The 15,501-nt window shown below is 41.0% G+C and overlaps 1 long non-coding RNA gene across 1 annotated transcript; it reads right to left on the bottom strand.

The window, feature by feature from the left end:
- Window positions 1–3,989: 3,989 nt before the first annotated feature.
- On the bottom strand, window positions 3,990–13,169 carry LOC148001868 (uncharacterized). The gene is made up of 5 exons (XR_015636376.1): window positions 13,114–13,169; window positions 11,039–11,295; window positions 7,601–7,804; window positions 5,746–5,991; window positions 3,990–4,217 (listed from the first exon to the last, which is right to left on the bottom strand). It is a non-coding gene; the product is annotated as an uncharacterized LOC148001868 (long non-coding RNA).
- Between the last annotated feature and the right edge of the window lie 2,332 nt (window positions 13,170–15,501).

The following is a 15,501-nucleotide window of genomic DNA, read 5'->3' as shown; positions in this document are numbered from 1 at the left end:
AAAGTGTCACATGATGGAAAATTGTCCTCAACTGCAGGGGCTTGGTCAGTGACAGGCATGGTAAGCAACAAGGCCATGTGATGTTTTAAGGGGGAAGGTACAAGTGGGACTTATACTGGAAGGGTTTTGAGAGAACTAGTCATAGCCCACAAAGTACAGAGGTTTAGAACAGTTTGACCATGTTAAATATGACCCAAGTGGTATCATTTTCATTTGATGATTAAATCATAGTGTCATTATGAATTGGAACAGCATTATGCTGCCACATCCAGCCACACTTTGCCTTATATAGCATTTATCCCTTACTTACATGCATTTTGTGATACATACATATGTGTGAATTCTGTGTTTCCACTTACTTTATTGTACATCCTTTGAGGCTCAGTTCTATGCATCTTCTTGGCTAGGCTATTAGGCTTTGGCACTATAGTTTTCTAGCTAACCTCTAGACATTTGTTTAGAATTGCTTCTTTTAGATGTAAGAAGCATTCACTATCAACTGACTTCTAGAAAAGCATATAGTCTTCCCTAAATGAATGGGCCTCATCATTCTGTTGAGGACCTTAAGAATAAACAGGATTGACAGAGAAGAAGGAACTCTTCCACTAGGGAGCAGCATCAAGGGTTACCTGAACGTCTAGCCTGCTGGCCTCCTCTATGGATTTTGGGATCAAAATAAAACAGCAACTGTTATTGGAATTTAAGCTTGCCAGCTGGCCCACTCGTATTCACCAGAATGTCATAAGCTAAGCTACAAATAACACACACACACACACACACACACACACACACACACACACACACACACACACTCCTTGTTTCTTCAGGTCCAGCAAGGTTGGCAAACTATTGCTCATTTGCTATATCTACATCATACATACATACATACATACATACATACATACATACACATACATACATACATGCATTTATTTTTCTGAAATTAAGTCAAAACAGGTGAATTTGTCATAGCACAGGAACTCTTTTAAAGATTAAATATGTGTAATGAAGAGGTGATACTTTTCCTTCTAGTACCTTCTTTAATAAGTAAGAAAATAGATGTTCACCCAACTAAGTAAGGCTTCTCAATTTTCATAAAATGTGATTTACCTGATAATTTATAACCAGAAATAATATAATAATTATTTTAATAGAAGAGGGCATGGAAAAAAGGGAACACATGGAGGTCACATACACTTCCATTTCAGAAATGCTAGGCAATTAAAGTTCATATATACAAAGAAAGGTGTTAAGAGCTCTAGGCAGATACACTAAGTTGGTTGCAATGCTATTGTTTTTGATTTGTTTTAGTGACTTGAGTAGTTAGGAAGAGGTATCATGTTCTTTTAAAGATTGCAAAAAATCACATTGTCTACATAAGAAATAGGATGTTCATTCTCTTACCAGAAACCCAGGCTTAGAGAGACTGATGTGGTTTGAGTTAATACCTAACTTTGTTCCTTTCTTCTTTTAGCTCATTACAAAGCTTTGTCTAGATCAAATAGCACTGTTTGTCTTTCTCTCTTTATCATTTGGGTTTAGAAGAACACCACTGTCAGCCTTTGATCAAGTCAGCAGTCATCCATAGAAACTGGAATTCAAAACCTTTGGCATGTCATCATGAAATTCTAGTTTTCTTACCCTAATATAGTATAACATTTCAAATCCTTTCTACCATCCCCACTGTCATAAATAAAGTGGTCATAATCAGATGAGGATAGCTACTCTTTTACTGGAGGGAATTTCGTGGCATTATCCACACCCTGTTCCCATGAGACACTATGATTCACCCCATAGTCACCCTCTTCTTAGGGAAGGAAGAAGGCTGAGTGGCCGTGGATAGGATGATATTCTCAAAAGACGGAGCTGAAAGTAAGACAGTGTTTGGAGGCAGACAAGTTAGAATCCCAGGGTAGTCAATACCTGGACATGCCTGTGCACTGCATAACTGACTAGGTATGACAAAAAAAAAGACTACATGCTAAGAGGCCTAAGCAACAGGAAGACGCTTTCTTGTGTATTCAGAGAATAGAGATGTCAGGTAGAAGACCTTGCATAGAATTGGCTCTTTCTAATGGTCTCTGTCTTTGGTTTATGATGCTCTTTAACAACCTGCGTCCAGATCTGTTATTCTTCTGAAGAACATCAGCCCTGCTTCCACAAAATGAGTTCTTACGATCTCACGGAAGTTAGCCACCTCGTTTTAGAGTCAGGCTTTAAATACAGTTCTATTTGAGATACTGGACTTTGGACTTCAGTCTACATTGAGAGTGAGGCATTATTTATATGTATGTGGTTAGACTTAGTTTGAGTGTGCTTTCAAAGGATGGACACCAGGATAGGTGTGTTGAGCTGATTTAAAGAGATTCAGTCTAGTGATATGTAGTTGGCACCTTAGAGAACTACCTTTGGAAAGGAGCAGTGCATTTCTCTTAGGATTCAGTTGGTTCCTATACAAGCAAGTGGTTGCAAAGCTCATTGATGCTAACAAATAACACCCTACTGCCTGAAGTATATGGTCCTGCCACATCAACTCAGTCTGTAACAAACACACTCTGATCTTGTGCCTGGTTTCTCAGTTTTTGATCCTTCTGAGCACATTCTACACTCAGGGTCTCATGTCTCCACCTTCTCTTCCTCTTTTGTCTCCATTCTGAGTCTGGCCTGATAAAATGTGTGCACTTAAAACCACGTGTCCTGTGGCAGGCTGGCCACCGCTCCAGACAGAGCTGGGCCAGAAGCACTGAGAACATGCCTGCATAGGGGGAGGGAAAAGAGAAGAAAATGAGATGGATGGGATAAGAGGAAGGAAAGGGAAGGAAAGAGAAGGAGGAAGCAAAGGGACAATGGGATTGGAGGAAGAATAGGAAAGGAAAGCTGAGAAGTGGGGAAGCAGAGAGGGATTAACAGCAGAGGGATTAAAATAAATGTAATTTTAAAATGGTCAAACATTCCATTTCATTATGTGTATCTAGGCCCTATCAACATCAACTCAAAAAAAGGCAGAGGGGCACACAGGCTTTCCCTCTTTCCTCTGAACTCTTGGCTATTGAGAGCCTCTGGAAGACAGGAAGCTCTTAGTTGTGCACCCAGTGCTGAGCCAGTCACACTCCAACTGATGGTCACACATAGACTCAGCCCAGCTTGGTTGGAGCGTATCACCGAGCAAACTGTATAGTCTGTTAAAAATGCTTGCATAGAAATCAGAACAAACATTTCCCAATGATCCAGATGATAAGAATCTATCTTAATTTCTGTCCCAATTAACAAAGATTTTTTTGTCTGTATACTGCTGTGTTTGGAAGACAAATTAACATTAAAAGCTTTAAATGGATCACACATGTAATCATAATACTTAGGAAGCTCTTTCCATATGTATACATATACACATATCACATATACTTATATACATATACAATACACGAGCGCGCGCGCGCACGCACACACACACACACACACACACACACACACACACACACACAAACCAAGAAGCAAGTTGGGGAGGAAAGGGTTTATTCAGCTTACACTTCCACATGGCTGTTCATCACCAAAGGAAGTCAGGACTGGAACTGAAGCAGGTCAGGAAGCAGGAGCTGATGCAGAGGCCATGGAGGGGTGCTGCTTTAGTGGCTTGCTTCTCCTGACTTGCTCATCTTGCTTTATTATAGAATTCAGGACCACCAGCCCAGGGATGGCACCACCAACAATGGGCCCCTCCCTGCTTGATCACTAATTGAGAAAATGCCTTACAGCTGGGTCTCATGGAGGCATTTCCTCAAGGGAGGCTCCTTTCTCTGTGATAACTTCAGCCTGTGTCAAGTTGACACACAAAACAAGCTAGTGTCTTATACTGAAGTCCAGGTTGGCCTTGAAGCCATGACAATCTTCCTGCCTCACACTCCTACTGCTACGGTTACAGACTTCACTAGCCTGCCTACTTTCAAAAGGAAACCTCACTATTTTCAGTGAGCAAAACAAAACCTGCCATTCCCATTTCACAGTTTTCTTTTATTAAATAATTACAAATGAGATGAAAAAAGTTGTTGGGTAAGTAAATGTGTGTGAAACAGAGCCCCGGGGCTCTGAGCTTCCAAGGCTCTTGCACAACAGAATTGAGAAGCAGCCCAGACAGCCATACTTGATGCTTGCACCCGCATTGGTTCATGCTTCGGATGCTCAAACTCCAGCTGCTGACAATGTTGGGGGAGGACATGAACCTGCAGGAGTTGAGGCCAAGATTGCAAAAGTGAGGCAGGGAAGCACAAAAGTAGCTCAATCACCTGGGGCTCCACTTGTTAGTGACTTAGCACTCCCATCTACACCAAGCTGCAGAAACACCTCTTTTAAGCAATGAAAACAAGACACTCCCCTTACTCTTGATAGAGCCCTGGTTCTATTCAAACCCTCTGGGAAACAGCCAGCAACTAGGCACAATAGCCAGATCTGGCCTAGAATAGTGTTAGAAACATGTGCAGTAAGATTCAAAGTAAATTTTCACATCGAATCCCTTATTTGACATCTTATCCTGTGCACAATTGGGTGTGCATACGATTAAGGTCAGTTGCATTATGGGAAAGGACAGACTCAGTGAACAAAAGTTCCCTGTATCCACACTGCCAAACAGTCCTAACTTGGATACTTGGAGAGAGGTATGAGAGTCGTGGAGCAAAACTGAACCACTGAGGAACTAAGCTAGGCAGAAAGTAAATTACTTCCAACATGTGTGTTAACTGTAAGCTAAGGGGAGGGGATTTAGTCAAACAAGAAAGAGCAACCAGGGCCTGGAGAGATGGTTTGGTCGCTTAGAACACTCTAAGTTCAGTTCCCAGACCTACATGGTGGCCCACAACCATCTGTAACTCCGGTTCCAGGGAAATGACACCCTTTTCTGGCCTTTCCGGCACTAGGCACACATTTGGGGCACAGATATACATACAGGCAAACATTTACATGCATAAAATAAAAAGAAATAAATCTTAAAAAAATAAATAGCAAGTAGGTATGTATAGCTTGCTAGCAAATCTTAACGGTTCCCACCAAGATAGCAACATTAAGGAACTCACTGGAAGACCGTTGCAGACTCAGCTCTATTTGCATTTGACAGATAAAGGCTATAAATGCATCCGAAACCATGGTGGTGCAACTATTACTAAAAATACATTCAAAATTGAACACTCACACAGGTTTTGCTTTTGAAGTGCATAAAATTCAGACTTAATATCCCATTTACTCATTGATGATTTTTTTGTTGAAACCCTTCAATTTTGACAAAGTAGAAATATCAGATTATTATGGGGGCAAGCATGAAATGCCGAATGCTGTTCTTAGTGGAGTGATTACCCCTTTTCCACCGGCTATGATCCATCTCAGCATTTATTTGCAAACTACTTGAATTACAACCTACTTCTAAGCCAATATACTAGATTTCCAGAGAAGTCTTGCTATGGTTTATAAATGTGAACTTGGTGAAGTATTTTTCTTTCTAAAATAGAGGATATTAATACAAAGATATTTGGCATCACATGCAAATATTGATGAAAAGTTGAGAGCTGTGATATTAAGTGAATTCATACACTTATTGTTAAAAGTAGATATACATTTTCATCAATAAAGTATAAGGTATTAATCACAGGGCCACCAGTAATGTGGTCCCTTTATTCATGTCACATTTATTTCACTGGTTGGTTATCTAGAAGGCAGTGCTAAGTGCTCAGGATTCAAAATTAGGATAAGATCCAATATTACCTCAGACTTGCAGCCTTGATTTATTTTCAGAGAAGAAATTGCACGAAGTATCTTTCTTAGGAGATAAATGATGCCACGGGAAGAGTGTGTGTCTTCAGAGTGAGCTGTGCTAATTCATGTTGACACCAGGAATTGTGGAACCAATGGAAGATGCTTAGGAGAACGGCATAATCAGCTGTGGCTTCTAAGTAGACCTTGTTAGATAGAACCCACGCAGACAGTTGCTTGAATGCTCCAATTTTGATTCTGCAGAACGGTACTCAATTGATCAACAGACTCAGAGCACGCTAAATTCTTTTAAACTTTAAGCTTGTGTGCCCATTCATTTTTCTGATCAAACAGATATCAAAATCTGAACTTTGGTCATGAGAAGGCGACAGTAAAACCTAGGCAACAGGGTGACCAATTGAGCTCTCAGTTTGCCCTACCGTCTTGTTGGTTTCAGGAGCCGAGGTCATACATTTTGGAACAATAACCAATCACAGGTTAAGAAGTGTGGTTGCTCTTCCTAGTGGCGAGTCAGAAAACAGCATCAAGAGTCAGTGTGAAAAGAAATAAGCAGCTAGAGAATAAGGGTGGCCCTAAGAGCGAGAACTGACAGGACAGGGCAGCTGGTGGCTTTAAAGTGTTTCAGTAAGCACGACCACTCAGCAGCTCCCCCAGTTGTCTTCTTCTTTTCAGTTGCCACAAAGCAGGGTCAGTAGGCACAGTGGAGACACTGTGACTGAAATACACCATTGGAAATGAAAATATACTTTGGAATTATAAGAAATATATCTAGGATAGACATAAATTTATAAGTCATTGAATTATGAGTATTGAAACTATTCTGAAATGAAATTCATGTGAGTAGTGGAGGAATACAATATTGTACGTAGTTTCTAGGTTTAAAGACGTCCATAACTAACAGATCCTCCAAAGGATGTGAAAAAATTCTGCTCGAAATGATAAGGAGATTACTAAAGGAAATTGTAGATTTGGAATCCTCTGTGATCATCATCTACATCTTTTAAAGTTTTAATTGCTTTTCAATAATACTGAATAATACCAAGCAAACACAACCAGAAAGTAGGGAAAGAGAGGGCCTGGAATGTAGCTTGGTTGGTAGAGTGCTTGTCAAGCATCCATGAAACCCTGGGGTTCACCCCTAAAACTGCCCTAAGGAAGCATGGTGGCACATGGCTGGAATCCCAGCCCTCAGGTGGAGGCAGGAGGATCAGAAGTTCATAGTCTATAAAAGTACATTCAACCCCACCCTGGGCGATACCAGACTCTGTCACAAAAGAATAAAGAATTAAAGGAGCTACAGCTCGGTGGGTACCATGTTTACCATGCCAAGACCACAGTACAGCACAGTGTAGTAGTGTGAAGTCTCCAATCCCCATGTTCCCGTCATGGGATGAGAGGGATCCCTTAAAACTCAATGGTCATTGGCCTGATGGATACCAGAGTAAAACAAAACATGAGGTCTTAAACAAGGTGGAAGGCCAGGGCCAACACTTAAGAGTCTTCTCTGGAGCACAAAAATATGCAGTGGTCATGTGCCCATTTATACCACACATGACCAGGCACATCGATACACACACATACACATATACAAATAGGCTACATACATAAGTCATAAATAAACATCGTGTGTGGGGGAGGAGAACTAAATAGCATCATTTAAAGTCCATAATCATATCTTGAAAAGGTCCCTTGGAAAATATGTTCTTGCTAAGCATCAAGGTTAATTAACTGTCTAGGTATAGAATCTAGAAAACAATAAGATACAGCTACATAAACAGTAAATACTTGGAATGTTTATGGGAAAAGTAGTCTGCACTAGCAACAGTGAGGTAAAATGAGTACTCACAGGGTTGCTTCTTACAGAGAACCTTCCAGCGCTGATTCACCACATTCCCACAGGAGCCCATAGACATCCACCCGAACACATGGAGGCACCGAGTTTAAATAATTCATTTGTGTTTTTCCAGTTAGTTAAGTGCACGCTGCAATTTCTATCTAGAGAGACTTCATTCACGGGCTGTGGCCTTTGCTCCCTTGAGATGTAGTTTCTCTAAGAAACAAACTTTGTAAGGAATTACCCAGGAATATACTTAATAAAAACACATTCAAAATCTATTAAGAAGGAAGTGCTACCAGTGGGGGGAGAAAGGTTTGTAAAAACAGAAAAGCAGATCATGTTCTTAGACAGGAAAGTTAGCATTATTAAGATAAATTCCCTCCAAATTCATCTATATGTAAAACTTCATTCCAATAAAAACAAGGAATGGGTGTCTCCATGAAACTAGTTTCCAACTTCATATGGAAAATTTCAAGAGGAAAATAGAGAAGGGTCTGGAGGGCGAGCCGTTCAAATACTTAAAATGCTCAACAAGCAAAATGAAACAGAGCTAGGGCATGAGCAGATAGACAAATAAATGGAACAGAATGTGAAGTCTAGACAGAGACTGAAAGTCTTGGGGATTACTGTGTAATATGTGTGGCATTATATCATATATCCTATATCTGTGGAGAAATAGATGATTCAACATGTGATAGACAATGGGGAAGCCATCTGGATAAAAAGATTCATATCACACCATTTAACAGTAATACAAGAAAGTTGAACTCATTGCAGGAATACAATATTAAGAAAGGGGAAAATAGTTTTTGTAATCTCAGCATATAAAAGCCCTTTATCTGTATGATATAAATACAATAACCAAGTAAATCGTATCAGTAAATGTAACTTCAAGATAATTGAAATGTATTATTCCTGGGAAACTGCCATAAAGAAAATCAGAAGATAATAAATTTGGAATATATATGTATATGTATATATATACATATATACATATATACATACATATATATATATACATCTTTATTTTTAAAAACTTAGAGAATACAGAACAAGAAACACTGACCAATTTTTTAAATGGATGTTAGTTCTCAGTTTTAACCATAGTACAAGATATAGAGATTAAACCACACTAACATATCAGATCATCAAAAGAACCAGGACAAGATGAGGTAAAAGAGTGTCCTTATACATCACTGATCACATGCCAAATGTAGACTTTAACAATGATGGCCTGACCTGTTGTGTACAAGGAATGGAGGCCATTGGCTCATTCTTTCTACCAAGAAAAAAACAAGTATTAAAATTATGAGTTGAAATCATCTTAAAATAGTTCAAGAAGTCAAATAAAGAAACCCAACAACAGAAGCAAGAGATGTCTCTGACTCTGTTGCCTGTCTTTTGATCCCTTTCCCATAACTGGGCTGTGTTGTGTAGCTTCAATAGGAGAAGGTTTGGTTAGTCCTACTACAACTTGATAGGCCAAGAGGGTCAAGATACTTGTGAGATACTTTGAGTAGAAAGGGAGGAGGCATTGTGGGGAGGCAAGGTGAGAGGAAGGGACTGTATGTGTTGAGGGTGTGTGTGAAAGCTTCAATAGGGATGTAGAGGAAATTAACTAGTTAATTAATTAATTAGTTAGTTAATTAAACAAAAGAAGGGCAACTAAGACAAGGCACAGAGAAGTTAAGAACCCTGAGAAGGACAGTTAGGATCTGGGTGACAGAAGGCTGGCTGGACATACTCAGTGTACAAGGGGTGTATGTCTGGAAAAACCAAAGTGAGTTAGTATGCAAAAACCAGAAAAATTTAAAGGTGAAAGAAGGAGAAGACCATAGTCAAATAGATTGAAAAGTTCCAGTAATAAGTTTAGCAACCATTCCAAAGGATGACATTTTGTTAACATAATGGCAGAAGATGCTTCCGGAACTAAGGGTAAATGGTGATCTATAGATAAGTTCCAGCAATTAAAAATAGCAGTTGCATGCCTAAGCCTGACTTTCTGAAATTCTTGGAAGTGGGAACAGTGAAAACACCAAAGTCCAGTGCTGAGTAGAAGGCTCAGCAACTAAGAGCACTTGTCAGCCTGTGGAGGACCAGAGCTCAATTCTCAGAAGCCATGCTGGGCAGCTCACATCACAGATGGAGTCCACCTCAAAACCGACAAACAGCAGAGAAGAGGGCACGGTGAACCGGGTATTCTTATGGATGTCAGAGTTGGCCATTGTGTCACAAAGACTCAGTCAAGAGCCATAGGAAAAGTATAGGTGTGAATATTGAGAAACAGGCAAAAACGCATTTTATGTGAGTGTGCATGCACTTGCATGTGGAAGGACATGAGTGTGTAACAGGGAGGTACCCATGAACACATCTTCGTGTGCAAGTATAGCATTTTAAAATCACTTATTATTTATTTATTTATTTATTTATTCATTTATAGATGGGGTCTCTTATGGACCCAGGGCTCACAAAGTACGTTAGAAAATGGCTGACTAGTGAGCCCTTGGGACCCCCTTCTCTACATCCCCCATCACTAGGATTATAATTACATGCTGTGTCACCTAGCTTTTTATATGGGTCCTGAGTATGGAACTCAGATTCTCATGCTTGTGTATGAGCACTTTGCCAACTGAGCCATCACCACAGCCCCAGGGAAGAACTGTTGAAGAAGGCACTCCAGGGGGAGAATCTTCATGATCCAGAGCAGAAAATATTCCAATCAAGGTAGGATAGCTACAGGAACAGCGAGATACATCACTGGTTAAGAGAGAGTATTTGCTGTCCTTGCAGAGGACTGGAGTTCAGTTCTCAGATCTCCATATATTGAGCAGCACACAACCACCTGGAACTCAAGCTCTAGGGCATCCGAAGCCCTCTTCTGGCTTCTGAGGACACTCACTTCTGTGCAAACGAACACACACACACACACACACACACACACACACACCGCATATGTGCAAGCATACACACACACACAAACACACACACACATCACATATATGCAAGCATACCCACAAATGCACATGCACACACATGTACACCCACACAAAAGTACAAACAAAAAATAAATCTAAGGTTCAAGAACTAGGGGTAATAGTATTAGTCAGGGATCTTCAAAGAGACAGAACCAATAGATATCAGATTGGTAGATGGATAATCATAGGTAGTAACTGATGAGTAGTTGACAAATGCATGTATACACGTGTAGATAGATAGGCAATGATAGGTAATAGACAGATAATAATTGACAGAAAGTTTACAAAGGTGCATGTAGATATGTAATAATAGGTGATAGATGGATAGATACCTATTGATCTGTCAGATGGTTAAATACATGTACACATATGTACATATGTGAAGACTTCTATCAGAGAAATTAGCCCACTCAATTATGGAGACTGTGAAGTAACATATTGTTTATAAGCTAACAGAACACCAATAGTATACCTCAGCTCTGGTCCAAAAGACTCTGAACTGTGGCAGCCAACGACATAATTCTCAGTCTGATGCCAAAGGCTTGAGAGCTGCAGGTGCTGCTGGGTAAATCCTGGAGTTCCAGTGTCTTGGGAGCAGGAGAGGAATTCAAGTTTCAAGAGACGGAAATGAAATATTTTCTTTGTCTTTGTTCTACCCAGAGCCCAAGCTGCTTAGAAAGTGACTGCCCAGCTTGAAGGTGGCTTTCTCCCACTGAGTACCAAACTCTTCTGGAAAACACAAACACACCCAGAAAGACCACGTTACAAGCCATACAGCCATTCCTGATCTAGCCAGTCTAATCATCAACATGAGAAAGGAGCGTTTGTAGAGATTGCAAAGGTTTGGATAAATATATGTGCATGATTTAATGTGTAGAGACATGTTCACTAGCCTACGATGCTATTGGAAAGGATGGAATCCTCACAATAGATCCCACTGAGAGAATGTTAAGTCACTTCTGGTGTGTCCTTCAAAGAGGTATTGGGACCTCAGCTAGTTTTCATAGCTTTTTAGCTTATTTGTTTATTTAGTTGCTCCCCGGGTGCCATGGCTCGCTGGATGATGGATGACGTACTGCTCCATCACAGGCCCCAACCCAAAAGGATGGAAACTATAAGTGGGAATTAAGCTTTCCTATTTATAAACTGTTTTTAAAAATTCAGAAACTAACACAGAGACTGAGCCTGGCTGTCCTCGTATCATTTCTGCTGCTGAGATGAAACACCTTAACAAAAATCAACTTTGGGAAGAAAGGGCTTAATTCTGCTTATCATTCCAGGGTGCAGTCCATCAGGGCAGACATTTCAGGCAGTCAGTCAGATCACATCCACAGTCAGTCAGTCAGTCAGATCACATTCACAGTCAGACAGTTAGTCAGATCACATCCACAGTCAGTCAGTCAGTCAGTCAGTCAGATCACATCCACAGCCAGGCAGTCAGATCACATCCATAGACAGGCAGTCAGATCACATCCACAGACAGTCAGTCAGATCACATCCATAGACAGGCAGTCAGATCACATCCACAGTCAGACAGTCAGTCAGATCACATCCACAGTGAGGCAGTCAGTCAGATCACATCCACAGTCAGTCAGTCAGATCACATCTACAGTCAGGCAGTCAGATCACACCCACAGACAGGCAGTCAGATCACATCCACAGTGAGGCAGTCAGTCAGATCACATCCACAGTCAGTCAGTCAGATCACATCCATAGACAGTCAGTCAGATCACACTCACAGACAGGCAGTCAGATCACATCCACAGTCAGTCAGTCAGTCAGTCAGATCACATCCACAGTCAGTCAGTCAGATCACATCCACAGTCAGTCAGTCAGTCAGTCAGATCACATCCACAGTCAGTCAGTCAGTCAGTCAGATCACATCCACAGTCAGTCAGTCAGATCACATCCATAGACAGTCAGATCACATCTACAGTCAGGCAGTCAGATCACACCCATAGACAGTCAGTCAGATCACATCCACAGTCAGACAGTCAGTCAGATCACATCCACAGTCAGACAGTCAGTCAGATCACATCCACAGTCAGGCAGTCAGATCACATCCATAGACAGGCAGTCAGATCACATCCACAGTCAGACAGTCAGTCAGATCACATCCACAGTCAGGCAGTCAGTCAGATCACATCCACAGGCAGTCAGTCAGATCACACCCACAGACAGTCAGGCAGTCAGATCACACCCACAGACAGTCAGTCAGATCACACTCACAGACAGGCAGTCAGATCACACCCACAGACAGGCAGTCAGATCACATCCACAGTCAGGCAGTCAGTCAGATCACATCCACATTCAATCAGTCAGATCACATCCATAGATAATCAGATCACACCGACAGATAGGCAGTCAGATCACATCCACAGTCAGTCAGTCAGTCAGATCACATCCACATTGATGCTCCCTTGCTTTCCTGTGCTCAGCTTTACTGCTTCAATATTGTCCAGTTCAGAGCCAGCCTAGTGAATGGCTGTGCCTACAGTGGGCTGGGTCTTCCCATCTCAATGAACTTAATAAGAGAGATATACCCACAGGCCAACTCAGTGTAGACAACCCCTCCTTGAAACCCTCTTCCTAGGTGATTGATTCTTTGTCTGTTTACCATTACATTGACCAAAGGGATTTCAACTTTGTGATGTCATAAAAGGAAATAATTCCACATAAACCCTAGCATTTTAAATTTTGATTTTTTTCCCCAGGTTAGAGTGATATGAACACCGGAACTTTCCCATGATGCTAGGCAGTGGCAGGGGTCATTCTATCACAAAAATAAATGATCAGTACAGTAAAATGGGTCACCTGAAGTTTTAGGATAATGTTTTGAACCATCACACCCCACTCCCTGGGCTAAATGCCCATCTTTTGTCTTGAGGTGATTGAGAAGGGAGGCAATGAAATAATGTTATTTTTCAATTTGAAGAATGGAAGCCAGCAGTAGTCCAGGATTAGAACTACTGTACTCAAGGATCTTGCCTATCTTAAAGGATAAGAGATGCATCAGGGATGTAGGGACAATACAGGCATGGGTTAGACCCAATCTTATCAGAAAGAAAAGAGGTGGCCCAGGTCATAACATGGAAAAATTATTGTGTGGGTAGAGGACCGGAAATAAGCATATACTACTGAGCCAACCTCAAAAGGCATCATCATCTTGAGAATGTTAGCCAAGGATGGAGTTTAGAAAGAGCTGCAATAAATAATCGCACGCGAGAAGTGTATGTCCGAAGAAACAGTTAGCATTGACGAGTCAAGATAGTTCTGGAGTTGTTTGCCAGAGCAGACAGCCATTTACAAGGAGGCCAGACAGAGCAGGATTTGAGGCAGTAAACAACATAGAAAGCTACTTTAGGATGGAAATGTTACCACGTCCAAATGAAACTCCCCAATCCTCCATCAGAGGACCCTGAGCATTCAGGAATGTGAGTAAGCAAACATTTCCTGTTTGCTGTCACCAAGGCAAGGATGCCTGGATGGCCTCAGAATGTTTGCACACTGACTTTGGAACTGTTTTATTTCGAAGGAAAGACAATGTTGGAGACAAAACAATGACCCGTTCAGTAATCTTTTGATCTAAACAGTGCCCCAGGGTATCCTAAATATATGGCACCATGAATCCTGATAAAAAGATGTGTACTTGCACTGAACAAAACCACAGGTGTTCAACCAAAGGAGCAAAGCACAATGGTTATGTTCAAACAGTATTGTTTATACATCTGCCATGGCACCTGTTTGTGACCCCGGGATTCTTCCCTCAAGGAGAAGATGAGGAGCTTGAGGTCAGGTTGGACTCTATAGTGAGGTCCTTCCTCAAAACCAAAGAAGAAAAGGAACCCTCAAATCATGCCTTTTTATACCACGTTTTTACATAGTCAATGAGGCTGCTAAGCTTAGCCCAGTGCTCAAAAGATTCTGGGATGATTTAAATATACTTTCCGTCAAAAAAAAAAAAAAAAAAAGAGGGTCGCACAACCACGAATAAATGGCTTTCAAAGGCTCTAACTAGATTATGGAGATAAAAGAGTAAATCAAAAGCTCTCAGTGCTTGGACAACAGCTAATATGGGGATAGTGACGATGAGATGATTAAACTGTAACTACAGACAATGGTGAGTTCTGGGATGGAGGGAGCTGGACATCCAAACCAGGGAGAACTACACCTAAGACACTGGTAGAGCTGTTTCATACTTTTAGAAGCAGTGTCTGGGCATCAAGAAAAATGGATGTCCAGTAGGTGAAAGGCATATGAGCTGACTGACAGATATGGGGTGCCCCTGCTGGTCACGGAGATAAACATAAAAATGAAGCATGTGGTATAAGGACCACTTCTTTTGTGTCTGCAGGCATCATGGCTGCTACTGCATGAAGTGCTGGGGCCCTGGGGCCCTCTCCCAGCTGTTCTTGGGCTTCAGTAGAAAAACCTGAAGGCTTTCTCTTCACTGCATATTTATGAACTGAAATTAAATTCAGTTCAGTTCTCTGAATGTTCTCAGCTGTGGGTCTTCACGACAAGGATCAATCCCATCCTTTTGTTTTCCGCCTTGGTTTGGTATCCAAAAAATACAGGAGACCTTCCATGCCTGAGTATAAAATAGGCTTCGTGTTCTATGCTTTTGCCTAACTGTAAACTAAGTGTTCTGGGCATGAACACATTGGGCTGAGCTAAGCTTATGATGTGTAGAAGGTACATTTAAAATGTGTTTGTTTGTTTTTTTTTTTACTTAAAGTATTTTCGAATTTCTGCAGATTTATTGGTATGCAACTCCACCATAAATAAAGGATTATCTTACACTTATGACATTAAAGTATGAAAAAATATGATTTATCCAATGATAGTGTAAGAAGGCACGACGCCGAGCTATGGAAGAATTGTGAAAATGTAACTGACGGAAGGGTCGTAGCTGGAATGTATAAAATAGCAAAA

This window comes from Rattus norvegicus, chromosome 13 (genome assembly GCF_021556685.1).
Source record: "Rattus norvegicus strain SHRSP/BbbUtx chromosome 13, alternate assembly SHRSP_T2T, whole genome shotgun sequence".
Taxonomy (NCBI): Eukaryota; Metazoa; Chordata; class Mammalia; order Rodentia; family Muridae; genus Rattus; species Rattus norvegicus.
The sequence above is the reverse complement of the archived record's forward strand: the minus strand, read 5'-3'. Positions and strand labels throughout refer to the sequence as shown.